The 16,272-nt window shown below is 32.7% G+C and overlaps 1 protein-coding gene across 1 annotated transcript in view; it reads left to right on the top strand.

Moving 5' to 3' along the window:
• Utx (Utx histone demethylase) overlaps positions 1-16,272 on the top strand; it is a 90,052-nt gene that overhangs the window by 31,672 nt on the left and 42,108 nt on the right. The gene's annotated exons all lie outside the window — the stretch shown is intronic.

Raw genomic sequence — 16,272 nt, 5'->3', positions numbered from 1 at the left:
TAAATATTTAATGTGAGATTAATGTTAAATACCTATAATAGGATAAATAAAATTAATATTAAATAATTATATAGGATAAATATTTAATGTAAGATTAATGTTAAATACCTATATAGGATTAATATTAAATACCTATATAGGATTAATATTAAATAATTATATAGGATAAATATTTAATGTAAGATTAATGTTAAATACCTATATAGGATTAATATTAAATACCTATATAGGATTAATATTAAATATTTAACGTTTATCTGAGAACGATAGAAAGCTTTAAATAAACAAAGATAAAATTAATTTAATGTTTCTTAAGAGTATTTTTTGTCAATGCCGGGTAACCTATTCCCGAGTATTTCACTTTGACGGCCCAATCTGGAGTGTTTCATCTCTTATCGGAAATCGATTGTCCCGAATTGGCTCGAGAAGCGGGGGGGGGGGGGGGGGTAGATACGCCCCAGTAAACAATAGTTGCGCAATAATTAGCGAAAAAAGGAAATCAAGTTTGAATCCCCTTGCACGATTCTCAAAGTAGGTTATGGGCGATTGAGGATTTGTTCTAATCGCTCTTTTCAAGAATGTGTGAACTCTACATTTTTGCACGTCATTTATTTTATTTATTTTTATTCAATTAATGGCTCTTTTTCTGTATAATTAACAGATATCTTATTTTTAGCAGTTAGCTACTCTTGAATTAAATTTAATTACTATTTAATATTTCAGTTTGCTCAGATTTTCACATGTATTTTAATTTTTTTAAACCTATTTTTGGTCATTTTTTATTCATCCATTGAAATACTTTGTCATTTAAATCAATAATTTTTATTTTAAATCACTTGATTTAAATCAGCCAACCCTAATGCTCCTCCCGGTAAAAGTCAATCGAATAGGGTATATTCAGTTGCGGGTTAAGAAAGGCAAAATATCTAATACGCAAATCCGGTAAATCGGCGGCGGGAATTTAAAATTTCGCCTCTGTTGAATAACTAAAGGTTTCTACGTGTGTTATATTAATCCATTTTAGAAATGTCTTTGGTGTAAATTTAAAAGTGATCGATTTTACTTACCCTGGAATCGCCAAACGGATTTTACTTACACTGGAATCGCCAAACGGATTTTTTAGGTATTCCTCACTTGTAGTACTAAAATAAATTATTACCACTGTTTTTAAATCTTATTTATGTTAATTAATTAATTATCACTTAAAAATATAACGCAATAGACGGTAATTTCGAAAATTATATAACGCGCGCAAGTATACTTAGAAATTCAACCGTAAACAGGCCAAATTCGAAATTCCCGGACATTCGTGCTAATATCTTTCCACCAAATGTACTAGTAGGGTGACCACAGATCCTATTTTTCCTACAATTTAAAGTCCTTTTTATCCTATATTTTCATTACATTTCCTATAATATCCTATATTTTAAATCAAAAGTCTGAAGAAATTAAAATAGTTGATATTTTACCCTTAGAAGTCTTTAAAACGTCATAGTTTTTAAAGATGCTTATTTCCAACACTGTTCGCCGATATATTGATACGCTTTATTTTTTTAGAAAATCCTTATTTCCTACCCTGTTTATACTGTTCATTTATCTCTTGTGAGCCGTCAGTTTCGCGGTCTACTTATAATTTTATAATGTATTTATTTTTTCGGTCATCAACTTTATTTTGAAGGTTATACCCGCTTTCAACAATTTTGGCAACCGTTTTCTCTTATTGTATAATTAAATTTATCCTATTTTTTCCTTTTTTTATCTCCCAATTTTCTTTCTAAATTTTCCTATATTTCACTGATAAATTTCCTTTAAAGGATTTTAAAATATTCGGATGTCGTTAACATACAGTTGATTGGCAAACGTAAATGACTAGTCCAAAGAGAAAGCCTTGTAAACGCCAATTTTGATATTTTCGAGTTAGTAGTAAATTAAAATAAATAGTACACCTACTAATAAAATTTCACCCCGCCAAAAAATTCTTAGGATGAGAGCCCACTTAAATGACCATAAGAAGTTATTCAAAATTAACTGAAATATGTCGTTTAATACGTTTTTCTATGGGATAATCGTAATATATCGTAGACAAACGGAAATTGACTTACAAGAGAAATAAAACTGTTTTTAAAGGAAAAATTGTATCCGATAATGTTAAATTAGATTCTTGTGGCTTTGAATTAAATAATTTCATTGATCTAACCGCCAATACCCCTTACAAAGCCCCCTGCAGGTGTTCTGGGAATCAAAATTACATTGGTACTAACATGTAGAGATTGTAAAAAAAAGGCCCTGTATGTAGTATCTTTGATGGGTCCTTATGGGCGGGCTCAATCACGATTTTTATCGATGCTGAGGGGTGGTTTCGCCCCCCCTCCACCATTGACACACACATACATTTATACACTTACCATTTCCATAACTAAAAATATAATACCATCCCTTCTAACGTCCCCCCCCTGGAAGTCGGTTTCCCTTTTTAAACGCGCGGCTCGTGTGTTTGCGGGTGAAGGCCAACTTCCCCCTTATTCGCGCTGAATTGTAAATCTCGACTTATCCTGGTAGCTTATTTACGGTCTTCGCGATAGAGAGAGTGAATACTACGCCCCACTCTGTGGTTAATTTGTCGTACGCAAATATATTTCTCCCTTTGGGCGTTCGGCCGGCGAGACAAATCAAGGGGAAACGATTCGGGATTGGCGCTCGCCGGGCCCCGTTTCCGATTGGAGTTGTCAGGGGCCATTGTTTCCATCCTGATCCGCGCTGCCGAGTGACCAACAGGAGGGCCACGCGCCGAGTCCCGACAAACTTTATGAGCGTGAATCACGCTATTGATTTTATACACGTGCTTTTTCCAAGGGGGCCGTTTTTGGGACGATTTTTAAATTTTAACTTTCGGGATGGTTAAATCATTCGAATTCCCCCCCCCCCCCCCCCTCGAGCACCGTGAATAAGGCTGGAAAGATGCCTTACAACGATCGTAATAAATCAGGGCCCCCTAACGTCCTATAATTCCTTAAAATACTATATTTTCCAAAATGTCCTATAACTTCCTATATTTTTAGCAAAAAGTCCTACAAAATCCTTCATTTTTAGCAAAAAGTCCCAGGAAATCCTATATTATAGCAAAAGTCTATAAAACCCTATATTTTTTAGCAAAAGTCTATAAAATCCCATATTTTAGCAAAAGTCTATGAAATCCCATATTTTAGCAAAAGTGTAAAATCCTATATTATTAGCAAAAGTGTAAAATCCTATATTATTAGAAAAAGTGTAAAATCCTATATTATTAGCAAAAGTATAAAATCCTATATTATTAGCAAAAAAGTCCTATTAAAATCCTATATTATTAGCAAAAAAGTCCTATTAAAATCCTATAATTTTGATATTTTGCCCATTTCAAATCCCGCCACACAGTGAAATTGCTAAATTTAGCTATAGGATAAATTCTGGTTCCAAGTCATTCTAGTCTATACTTTTGTTATTGTTAACATGCTTAGCTACTAGTATATTTCTGTGATAAAATGGTTAAATAATTAATATTTTTTAAGTTAAAATCTAATATTTATTTAACTAAATATAGATTTTGTTTTTAAATGCATAAAGTTAGTAAATTAAATAGCATATGTATAGTCCTATAAAATCCTATAATTTGAAAAAAATAGTCCTGTAAAGTCCTATATTTTAAGAAATATAAAAAAATTACGTTTTGAGTGGGGACCCTGTAATATAATAACTCATAAGTATGCCTCTGTATAACATGATACTTTGTTTCACACGGAACTTACAATAAGTTGACCCAAAAATATAAACCTTCGTATAATCCTTGCGCAATTAAGAAAGGTTACCATGGAAAATAATTAACGCGATCGCGAAGCACGAGTTAAACTACAGATTGTCAATCCCAGAATTCTGCGTGTTTTCAAAATCCGCTTATCTAACTTCCCTTGTATAAAGTTGATGACGCGTTTTTCGTCACAGAGTTGGAAATGGCGTAATTTACGTCAACCCGTTAGGGAGGACGGGCAGTAAACAGCTGGCTTTATATCTTCACCCGTTAAACTTCACCCGTCACTTACGCCTGAAGGTTTTGGAATATTACCGTGAAATTTCTTTAAAATCTTTTCGTTAACCACTTTTAAAATCCTAACCTTTGCCCCAAAACAAAACACCGGCATACAGCGCTTGGAACCAAATATTTTACCTATATAATTTATTTAACACGCTAAAAACCAAGAACCGATTTCCGCCAGGAAGATCCGGGGGCTGCGGCTTATAGCGCTGGTCTTATACCGAAGCTCCTCCCCATTTCAGATGTTGATTTTAGGTCTAGAGCGCCGTCTCTTGAACGGAATAAGAAACATTATTTTAAATATTTGTTTTATACATAGATAATTTTATAATATTTATTACTACATTAATTACATTTTCATTTGATGTTTTTGTTTTCATAATGTAATTTTACTCAATAACTTATAATATAAGAAGTACTTATTTTAAATTTGACATTTTATAGTTACAAAGTATTTCCCAGGAGTACTGATTTAGGAGTAGTTGGAAATTTATAAAATTGGGTTATCCCCCTCCATAAACCGGTTCTCCCCCGCATTAATCGGTTCTTTGTTAAAACTAATAAAAACCCACGTGTGAAAATTAGTCAAAATGTCTCGGCGAGTGTGGCCAACATGGGAATAGGGTCGGTGCGACGCCACAGCCCATCATGTTTGAATCACCCCCCAAATCGGTGGTAGCGAGGCTGCCGGAGTAAAACCTCATTAATCAAATTCATATTAAGTCAATAAGATTGGCCGCTGACCCCTTCTCCATTGACTAAAAGCCAACTAGGACCCCCTCCGTATGACTAAGTAACGCGGGGGCTAAAAAGCTCCCTTCAGAGGCAGTCGGTACCTTCTCCTTTCTAATCCCTCTTTTTTCCCACAATAACCGACGCTTGTAGAACAGTTATGATAAATGTATTATTACATTATTGCCACTACGACGGTTCGGAGTTGCTAATGTCATTTATTTTACGAGGTTTTTTCCGTTGTTCCTTTTGGTAATTGATGGAGTAGTTACTTTTTTATTGTTAATCTGTGTTTTATGGTGTTTGTACGTGGCCTTTTTTTAGCTCATTCTAGCGGGTGGGCGTAGATAAACCTTAGTTTTCATATTTATTTTTATCTTTTTGATATTTATCATTATTTTGCGCATTCATTAACGTTGTCAAGAACAGAAACTCTCCGGTTTTTCACTTCGTAAGTATTTGAGACATATTATTCTGTAATTTCATCATAAATTATCCTATATTTTAGTTTTATTTCGCAAAATAAAATCCTATACATCAACTTAAAATTTCCTATTTAACCTATTTATTTTTTGAGATTTTTATCCCAAAAATTTCTAATAAAATCCTATAAATCGACTACAAATTTACGGTTTTCCTATTGTTTGAGATTTTATTTCCCAAAATATATCTCCTATAAAATCCTATAAATCGACTACAGATTTCCAATTTTTCTTATTTATTTTTAAATTTTATTTCTCCTATAAAATAATTAAAAATAACTACATATTTCCAATTTTTCTTAATTATTTTTATATTTTATTTCCCAAAATATATCTCCTATAAAATCCTATAAATCGACTACAAATTTCTAATTATTCTTATTTATTTTTAAATTTTATTTCCCAAAATATATCCCCTATAAAATCCTTTAAATTGACTACAAATTTCCAATTTTTCTTATTTATTTTTAAATTTTATTTCCCAAAATATATCTCGTATAACTCGACTAAAGATTGCATATTTTTTTTATTTATATCTTAGCTTTTGTTTCCCAAAAATATGTAGGTTCGACAACAAATTTCCTATTTTTCCTATTTATTGATCAAACCTGGCTGGTACGTTCTCCGTAACTCTATGTACGTTCTTGGTTCGGTATATCGACAGCTCTTTAAAACGCTCTTTATCTCGAGGAAAATTCCCTTTTAGATAGCCTTGTATTTAAAATCTTATCGCGGTTGATTGGCCTTTTAATAAAACAAGTCGGAAATGCAGCCTGCACTAACAAGCCATTAAAAAAACGAATGATATTATTTCAATTGATTTTTAATTTAATCGTAAAAAACTTATATCGAAAAAGGAAACGGTTTTTCTTGTTAATTAGCCCTAAATTGCGCTTTAGGGCGACAACCATGTGGGTTCCTAAAAATCTCGAAATTACTCTCGTTTTACTCAGGCGCAATTAGCGGTCGATTCATTGACAAAAATTCCCAGTTCAGTGCTTTACCGTGAGAAGCAAAATTCCATTTTGAAGAACGCACGCCTTTAGGTATTTGCGAATATTTCTTGGCGAGGCATTTTTCCGTTTTCTCGAACCCTTGAAAAGTACGACCTTTTTTTGTCCGTGGGAAAGTTTATCCCAACCCGGCTTTTGTTTATGTATATTCTTTTCCGAAAGTCGACGATTTCGCCTCTAGAAATTAACTGGTTTGCATTGTAATTTGCGCGTGTTTTCAGAGAAAACTGGTTTTGTGCTATTGTAAATGTTTGCGTAAGAGGGTAATTTATAGTTTGGAATTTTTTGTTCCCAGGTTCCGTGCATAATTTATTAATTGTGGGCTTTTCTTTTGTACCTTAACAGTTGTTGTATGTTATGTGTAGAGCTAACGCTTAAATTGTGTAGACCGCTCCTGTAGTATTATATATACATATAATATAATATAATATATACATATAATACAACATATACATATAATATGATATTGAATTGAATTGAATTTATTGTGTCATAAAACAGTACATAGTATACCAGCAAGTTATAACACAGGGTTGTCATAAAAAACACTGCATTATTCATAAAAGAATGAAATAAATTAATAAAAATAAAATTAAAAAAATATACTATATACATATAATACAACATATACATATAATCTATACTATATACATATAATCTATACTATATACATATAATCTATACTATATACATATAATCTATACTATATACATATAATACAACATATACATATAATACAACATATACATATAATACAACATATACATATAATACAACATATACATATAATACAACATATACATATAATACAACATATACATATAATATAATAGATACATATAATATAATAGATACATAATACAACATATACATATAATATAATAGATACATATAATATAATAGATACATATAATATAATAGATACATATAATATAATAGATACATATAATATAATAGATACATATAATATAATAGATACATATAATATAATAGATACATATAATATAATAGATACATATAATATAATAGATACATATAATATAATAGATACATATAATATCAGGGTTGGCAAAATCCTTGTTTTTTTTAAAAAGAACAAAAACAATGTTTTTTATTGTTTTAAACAAGATTCATTGTTTTAAACTGTTTTTAAAGCGAACAATAAAAAACACATAATAAACAATAAAAAACTATGTTTAAAACACGTTTTAAACTAATCATTATACTTATGAATCACGAGTAAACTCATTTAAAGTAATATTACGTATCATTAAACGTATTATCATAAGTGGCATAATTACCCTAAGTGTGTCAATAAGATGAATTTTTCCATGATACCTTGTTTAACGAAATTGACGTAAATGACGTCATTTTTCCAGTGACGAAATTTACGTAATGTGTTTGCGAAGCGGCGTCTGCGGCGCGAGCATTAAAAATACCATATAGAGTACTTGAACGGAATTCGCGAGTCCTACGGTTCTTTGGTCTGTTTAGAACAAGCTCAAATTGAAGATTTTCTGTGGGAAAGGCTCCTATTGGCACACTTAGGGTAATTATGCCACTTATGGTATTATAAATAAACTCACAGGGAGAAGAACCAATGAGTACACGCTTATTTAAACGAGCCAAGAATTTCGCTAAGCGTTGTTGACCAACCATTGACGGCCTTAGGGTTTTCGATGCCCCATGCAAATACTATCTAACCCGTAGTAGGGTTTTTAATATAGCTATCATCCTGGAATTTTTGGTCGCATAGAACTAAGAAAAGGGAAAATATCCACCCATTGTTTTTAGTTTTGGTTTATTGAAATGTGCACGTCTGCAGTCATAAATCATCACAAATAAACAATGTTACATAAAATAAGATTTTAGGTACCTCTATAATCTTAAAACTTCCATCACGTCATAAAATTTCTAAAAAATCGAGAAAGGGGACCGAAATCCCTTGATTTTTATCTTGGAGTGCCGCCTAGTCGGTTTTAGCCCGATCTGTCCAGACCGGCCGTGCTTCTTGTTACTTAAAACCCGGCACAATCCGACTAAACAGCAACCCTACTTTTATCTCGTGCATAGGTAGTGTCCCAAATAGATGTATATTGGCAGCTATATAAATTCTATTTAAACAAAAAGACAAAATTCAATGCGCTCGTAGGATTTTTGCACTGGTAGGAAATTTATGAAATCATATCGAGCCTTTTCAGTCGCTCTTTTCAGAGAATCTTTAAATCAAACTACCCGTTATAAATACAATTTACATTTCTTAGAGCCTTGGAATGGTTTTTTCTACCTTTTCCCTCATATTGAATAACGAAAATCTTACAAAAAACAATGAAAATTTACCTTATAAAAAACATGTTTAAAACAGATAGTTTAAAACGTTTAAAACAAATTGGTGTTTGTTTAAAATAATTGTTTTAAACGTGTTTTAAACACTTGTTTTAAACCTTTTGTTTAAAACTTGCCAACCCTGTATAATAATATAATAGATACATATAATATAATAGATACATATAATATAATAGATACATATAATATAATAGATACATATAATATAATAGATACATATAATATAATAGATACATATAATATAATAGATACAAATAGGAATATGTATACATATAATATAATAGATACAAATAGGAATATGTATACATATAATATAATAGATACAAATAGGAATATGTATACATATAATATAATAGATACAAATAGGAATATGTATACATATAATATAATAGATACAAATAGGAATATGTATACATATAATATAATATATACAAATAGGAATATGTATACATATAATATAATATATACAAATAGGAATATGTATACATATAATATAATATATACAAATAGGAATATGTATACATATAATATAATATATACAAATAGGAATATGTATACATATAATATAATATATACAAATAGGAATATGTATACATATAATATAATATATACAAATAGGAAACTGCCGCAATAAGCATTCCAAGTATACAGGTCTGATATAATATAATATATACCAATAGGAATATATATACGAATAATACACATATACATATGAATATTATATATATAATCTGTATACGTATAATACACATATTAATCAATAAATAAATTATTGATTAGGCCTAATATTTATAAATATTAATAATTTACGTTCAAGTTCAAAGTTACTTCTTTATAATAAAATATTTAAAAGACAATTTATTCAAAATCCAACTCGATCCAACTGGACTTTTGAAATAATTTAAGCTAAATTATTAGTCAACAATTTTAACATGCGAGTGAAATATGTAAATTAAATTTACCTTTGAACGGTAAATGTCTATTTTAGAAAGGAGGAAGTTTTAACTACGCAATTTAAAAAGAAAACGCGCTCTTTGAAGTCTGATCTGAAAATCCCGGCGGAGAAAGGATTTATTTGAAAGCCATTTATTTAATTAGCAATTCAAAGTGAAAAGTGGTTCCCATTAAACTTGAACTTGGGGGTTTTTATCGAACTGGTACGGAACCCGATTTCCATTTACTTGTCAAATAAATAAATTAAACCCTCTTAAACGCCTCCAGGGGGAGCTACGATATGTTTAATTTTTCACGGGTATTTTTGGTTGAGATTATACGGCTTGTTTTCGACTGTTTTCGCCTCGCAACTCTTTAACTGATCTTTTCACACGTTACGAAACGGCGGGGTACGTCTGTTATGGAGTGGCGCTGGGAGACATATTGACTAGATACATTGTACACGATAAAGCTACGTTTTCAATCGTACAAGTTTCCCTACGCGTGTTCGAGAAGTAGCTTAACCCGAGGGGCAGTTGACTTCGATGATTAAGTTTACACCCTTGATCGATTAAATCATGATTTAATCGATTAAATATAGTTAGTGATTAAACCGATTAGATTACCATTAAGATGATTAAATGGATGAAATCGGGATTTAATCACTATTAAATCGAGTTAGTGATTAAACCGATTAGATTACCATTAAGATGATTAAATGGATGAAATCAGGATTTAATCACGATTAAATCGATTTAGTGATTAAATCAGGATTTAATCACCATTAAGATGATTAAATGGATTAAATCAGGATTTAATCACGATTAAATTGAGTTAGTGATTAAACCGATTAAATCACCATTAAGATGATTAAATGGATTAAATCAGGATTTAATCACCATTAAGATGATTAAATGGATGAAATCGTGTTTTAAACACGATTAAATAGAGTTAGTGATTAAACCGATTAAATAGAGTTAGTGATTAAGGCGATTAAATCGCGATTAAAAATATATTAAAAAATTAGATCGTGTTTAAATTGATTGAATCACGATTAACTCGATTAAATCATGATTGAGCTGATAAGATCGTGATTAAACCAATTAACTTGTGGTTAAATCAATATTAAAAAGATTATTTCAAGATTAGAAGATTAAATCGGATTAAAAATTTAATTTAATTCACGATTAAGTCGATAAAATCATGATTAAGCTGATTAGATCAAGATTAAACCGATTAACTTGTGGTAAAATCAAGGTTTGAAAGATTAATCCGATTTAATCTTGATTTAAAAATTTAATCGTGATTAACACAATTCATCGGATTTAATCTGATTAAGTTTGCAGCTCCTCGGCTTAACCAGTATAATAAATATATTAGAATTCCATAAACAGTTAGTAGCTTTCATGGTGGCGCCTTTCTTGATCGAATCGTTTTCATTATTAACTGTTAATAGGCTTGGTTTTTGTTAATTACAAAACAAGTAGAAGATTGTTGTGGATATTTTATTTTATAAAATATATTTTAATCGTTATTAATGATTTGCATTGATTTTATTTATTATGTGACGCTTAATTTTTATTTAATTAAAAAAATTATAGTCTTACTATTTCTAGAATTTGGTCACAAACACTCGTACAGGATTGCCACGGTACCTGTAAAACCTGAAATTCCTGGAAAAGTCAGGGAATTTTAATATGGGTATAAATATCAGTCTAAAAATCCGGAAAATGTCAGGGAATTTAATTTCGGTTGCTAATAGGAAACTTTTACTAAAATATAGGTTAAAAAATACAAAATCTTGGAACAAAACAAGTTAGAGAAAATCTCCGGAGATGGTTAGGGAAAACATGGAAAAGTCAGGGAATTTGTTTGTGAAAAAACTGTGGCAACCCTGTCATACATATCCACATACGTAAACCATTATTTTTCTGTAGAACCTTCTTTCTCACATCAGTTAAAAATTAACCAAGTTTTTTTTATTATTCCCTTCGGCCTTATTTGAGTTTTAACTTAAAGGTAGCCATATGCGGAAAGCATTCTCGTTCCTTTGTAACAGGTTATTTTGAAGACCCTTTCAAATGTGATTTTTTTTTGCCGTAACATTGTGTGTCGCGCGAGAAGAAATAAGTGTTGACTTCGTCGTCCAGCCCATTCTCTCTCTCTACCCCTGGATCGTCAATAGCGCACATGTCAATTCCTTTTGTATGCAAGCGCCGAAAACCATTGGCTTCTTTAAAAGTGTCCCTAGGCCAAAGCACTACTTACCGTATTCCAACTGTCATCTCTTCGTTTTCGCTTCTACAATTATTCTACAGCCAATAACTATATCCTGCTTCGCCTCTTCAAGTACATCTTTAGCCTTTGAACTAATCCATCAACAAGCCATCGTTTTTGAGCTCAACCTTTTTCCAATTAAAATCAATCAATACTGCCACATCTTAAAATTGAACTGACACAATCGCTAGTTCGATATTTCGATAACAGCCTCTTCTGCACACGCTCATTGCCCTTTTTGGACGGATCGAGATTTTTTTGTCATTTTTGATTTTTACAGAATAGCCCAGGGTTCGTACACGACCTGGAAAAGTCAGGGAATTTTAAAAGGTTTCCAAAAGGTCAGGGAAAAGTAAGGGAATTTTAAGATGTTTCCAAAATGTCAGGGAAAGGTCAGGGAATTTGGAAATTATTCCAAAATGTCAGAAAAGTTAAGAAATTTTAAAATGGTCCTAAAAAGTAAGCGAATTTTAAAATGACCCCAAAAAATCAGACAAATAATTTTTTTTTAAATAAAACAGGGTTGCCACACGTCAGGGAAATCAGGGAAAAGTCAGGGAATTTAAAAATGGGCCTAGTAAGTCAGGGAAATGTCAGGGAATTTTAAGAATTTGTAAAGATTCAGGGAAAAGTCAGGGAATTTCATTTTATCTGGGCACTTTTTGAAGGTAAATTAACTCTAGATGTATGACAAATTCCACGATTATCATTTATTTCCTTGAATGTTTGGCTAATTTTTTCAACATTGCAATAACCTTTTTACTGAAATATAAGTCCATCCAAATTTATTAACTTCTTATAAAAGTAAAATATAAACGAAAAATTTTGCCCTTAATAAGTCAGGGAAAATCTCTTAAAATGGTCAGGGAATAGTCAGGGAATTTTAATCTGAAAATTTTGTGGCAACCCTGTAAAATATTATTCAAGATTTTTACTTCGAACCATTCATTTATTCTACAAAAATGGTCAGGGAATTTCATTCCGGAAATTTTGTACGAACCCTGTAACCTCTCAGAGTCCTCCTAGCTTTATTAACTGAAATCGCGGGTTAAGAAGGAACTCCAATTGAACATCGCGTAGTTAATCTAGTCGGGGGATAACCTCTCCAACATCAACGGCGAGTAATACGAGAGAACCCCGCTGAGCGCTCTTTACTTTGATAGCGGAACGTACCCCCATCTCGCGGAAGTAGTGACTCATGGAAATCCGAATCGTGTTTGGCCGCCGCTGGTAATATTAAACCTTCTGACCCATTTAATTCGTCTTAAGTAGACTCTTCGTGTGCCGCTTAAAGAGAGGGTTGATCCCTATACATCCACGTTCATTAAAAAGGGGGTTGGGCCTTTCAAAAATCCTTTGAAACCGTAGACGAATTTTTTTGGCCAAAGCTTTAAATCAAAGTGGGCGTTATCGCGACTCCAAATTCCGTTCACTCATTGGTCCGGCCAGAACGGCACGCGACTCTACGTAAGCTCCCCGTTGGCGAATTTTAAGTAGGTATACTGGGTGTTTCGAAAGGTGATGCAAAAATGTTAAAGGCCTAGGATTTTTTCTGCCTGTCCCCCTTTAAATTAACTTAGTGGAGCACAAATACCCTGGTGGTAGGCCAACCGCTGAACATGTTGGCCTAATTTAAAGGGGGACAGGCAGAAGAAAACCTAGGCCTTTAAGGAGTTGTAGGGGGTGAGTTGAGAAGTATGCCTGTTTTATTGCCATTTTCCTACGTTGAGACAAAGATAATCTAGACTACGTTTGGGTTCGTGTGATAGATAAAAAAGGACTTTGTAAACAAATCGTGGTAACCAGCGTAAAAGAAGTAAACTAAACTTAACCAGTATTTAAAGTCGTAAATGGACCGCGATTTCTCATCACTTTCAAACTGCAACAATGGAGTTCACTTCGAAAGAACTGGCGGATTTTCATTTGTTTTTTGTTATTTATCTCAATTCCCACGCCGCAAATTCATCGCACCCCTGAAATCGCATTTCCCCGCTGTTTGGTTTTGCGCTCGTTGCAGCCTACTTCCAGGGGCTAGTAGGCCACACTTTGAAGCTCTCTGGCGCTCTTTTCACTCATCGTAGGAAAATGGGGGGAAAACCGGCATACTTCTCAACTCACCCCCTACAACTCCTTCAAATTTTTGCATAACCTTTTGAAACACCCTGTATATACAACGTGGTTTGCCAAAAAGCGCTACAGCTCTACCTAAGGCGGCGAGTTGGTAAAGTGCCCGTATATTATATTTTAACTTTGATAGTTTTTAGTACAGTCGGGTCTTTGACTGCGAAATGTGTCTGAAAGGACTAGCCTACGAAACGCAAAAGTTATTTCGTTTAATTAAAAAAAATTGATTAAAACGTGTTTGGAGTGTATTCGTCGATCTATTTATAGTTTTTGACCTCGTTTTGGACACCGGTCAAAGCTTTTGGGTTTACGACCTTTTAATCATTCCCGTATCGCGCACTTTCCCGTCGAAGCTTTTTAATTAATTTCGCTGGAAAAGTTGATTGAAAATATCTGCACACATTGTTGTTTAAATTAGTGATTTATTAAACATTTTACGAGTTTTTTTTAATAAACATTGATTTAAATAACTTATTATGATTGTGAAATTTAAATTTAGAGCAAATTAATTTAAATATTGTATTACATCACCTATGCATGAATATTATAAATAAAATTTCCAAGTAGAAACAGTTGTAATATGTTTAAAAATCAGTGTGACCAGTGGAAAATAGTGGCTAATAAAAAAAGAGTAGCTTAAAAAAGTAATTGGAATTAAATTTTCAAGAAGTTTATGGCAAAAAGGTCTTAGTTTACAATGAACTTACAATGTTAGAATTAATCATTCCAAAAAAAGTAATGTCAATTAGAATCGGACCATTCCTATGCACATATATTTGCCTTAAATCGCCCGAATCTGAAATTTCTGTGTTAAAATATTTTTTGTTATTATTTTATAATATTCCGCGTAATATTCTGTGGTTAATATATTTATTGGCCACTTTTGTCCAGATTGGCCACTAAAAATTCAATTTTGTCCAGGCCGGAATTAATTTAATCTCAAAAACCCGTTTTAAATCGATTTTTATTTTTGACAACAATTTTGTAAAACTTCGAAGGCGCACCTACCAACCGTATCATTTTCGGTCGCTCCGTCTTATCGACAAAATAAACATCCAAGACTTACGTACATGCTATTCAAAAATCGTCTTGCCCTTCAAACGTGAGATTTTTAAAGAGACAGCCGAAAATCCAAACAAGTTATTTTTAGTACCACGGTCATAAATACATCACTCTGTGTAGCCAATTTCCTCTCTTTCCCGCGACTCTAAATACTTATCGACTTTTCCGTTTTGTCTCTCTTTCAAAAATAAAAATAAATAAAAATGCTGTGTTTTTTTTTCGGCTACTGACTCGATGTTTCTATGTCCCATTTCACTTGTCGCTTTTATCCTAGCGTTTTTATGAGCGTCTGAATTTGGACTCGGACCAATTAAAAAAAGTGAGACGAATGGGAATAGATTTACAGTCGTCCGCTGAAAGGGAAGATGGCCTCGTAAAAATCGAAAGATTGCCCATTCGCGTTATCGGCTTTAAACGGCTGCAATAACAAGAATGCTGACAACGTTACCCGCCGTCTTGGAACATTAGCGAAGGTTTTAAAACTGGTAAACGCGTTCAGGTGGACCGTGTGGGTGTTCCCACAACAGCCACCTACGAAGATTCCAACACGTTCCTACTTGCATCTTCATCCAAAACCCGAGGGCTTCAAAGTTCCTTTGTTAACTCGAATGCCACCCCTACACCCCCTACAGATTTTGGTACCGTCCGCTCCTGCCCCCCCCCCTTTCTATGTGTGGGGTAGACGCCGGGCCCAGCGCAACATCCCCCCTCCTGCGACTATGACACTAATGGTCCCCCTCAGCGTTCCAGTTCCTGAAACTCTGAGCCCAAAAATTATCGATTTCAGAAATAAATTATCGTACGCCTAAAAACTGGCGGTAGAGTATCGGTTTCAGAAATAAATTATCGTACGCCTGAAAATTGGTTTTAAATTATCGTACGCCTAAAAACTAGCGGTAGAGTATCGGTTTCAGAAATAAATTATCGTACGCCTGAAAATTGGTTTTAAATTATCGTACGCCTAAAAACTGGCGGTAGAGTATCGGTTTCAGAAATAAATTATCGTACGCCTGAAAATTGGCAGTAAATTATCGGTTTCAGAAATAGATTATCCTACTCCTGAAAATTGGCCGTATATTATCGATTTCAGAAATAAATTATCGTACGCCTGAAAATTGGTTTTAAATTATCGATTTCTGAAATTATCGTACGCCTAAAAACTGGCGGTAGAGTATCGGTTTCAGAAATAAATTATCGTACGCCTGAAAATTGGTTTTAAATTATCGTACGCCTAAAA

This window comes from Leiobunum rupestre, chromosome 3 (assembly GCF_980474605.1).
Source record: "Leiobunum rupestre chromosome 3, qqLeiRupe1.1.hap1, whole genome shotgun sequence".
NCBI classification, from domain to species: Eukaryota; Metazoa; Arthropoda; class Arachnida; order Opiliones; family Sclerosomatidae; genus Leiobunum; species Leiobunum rupestre.
Note: the sequence above shows the minus strand (reverse complement) of the source record. Positions and strands in the feature narration are given on the sequence as shown.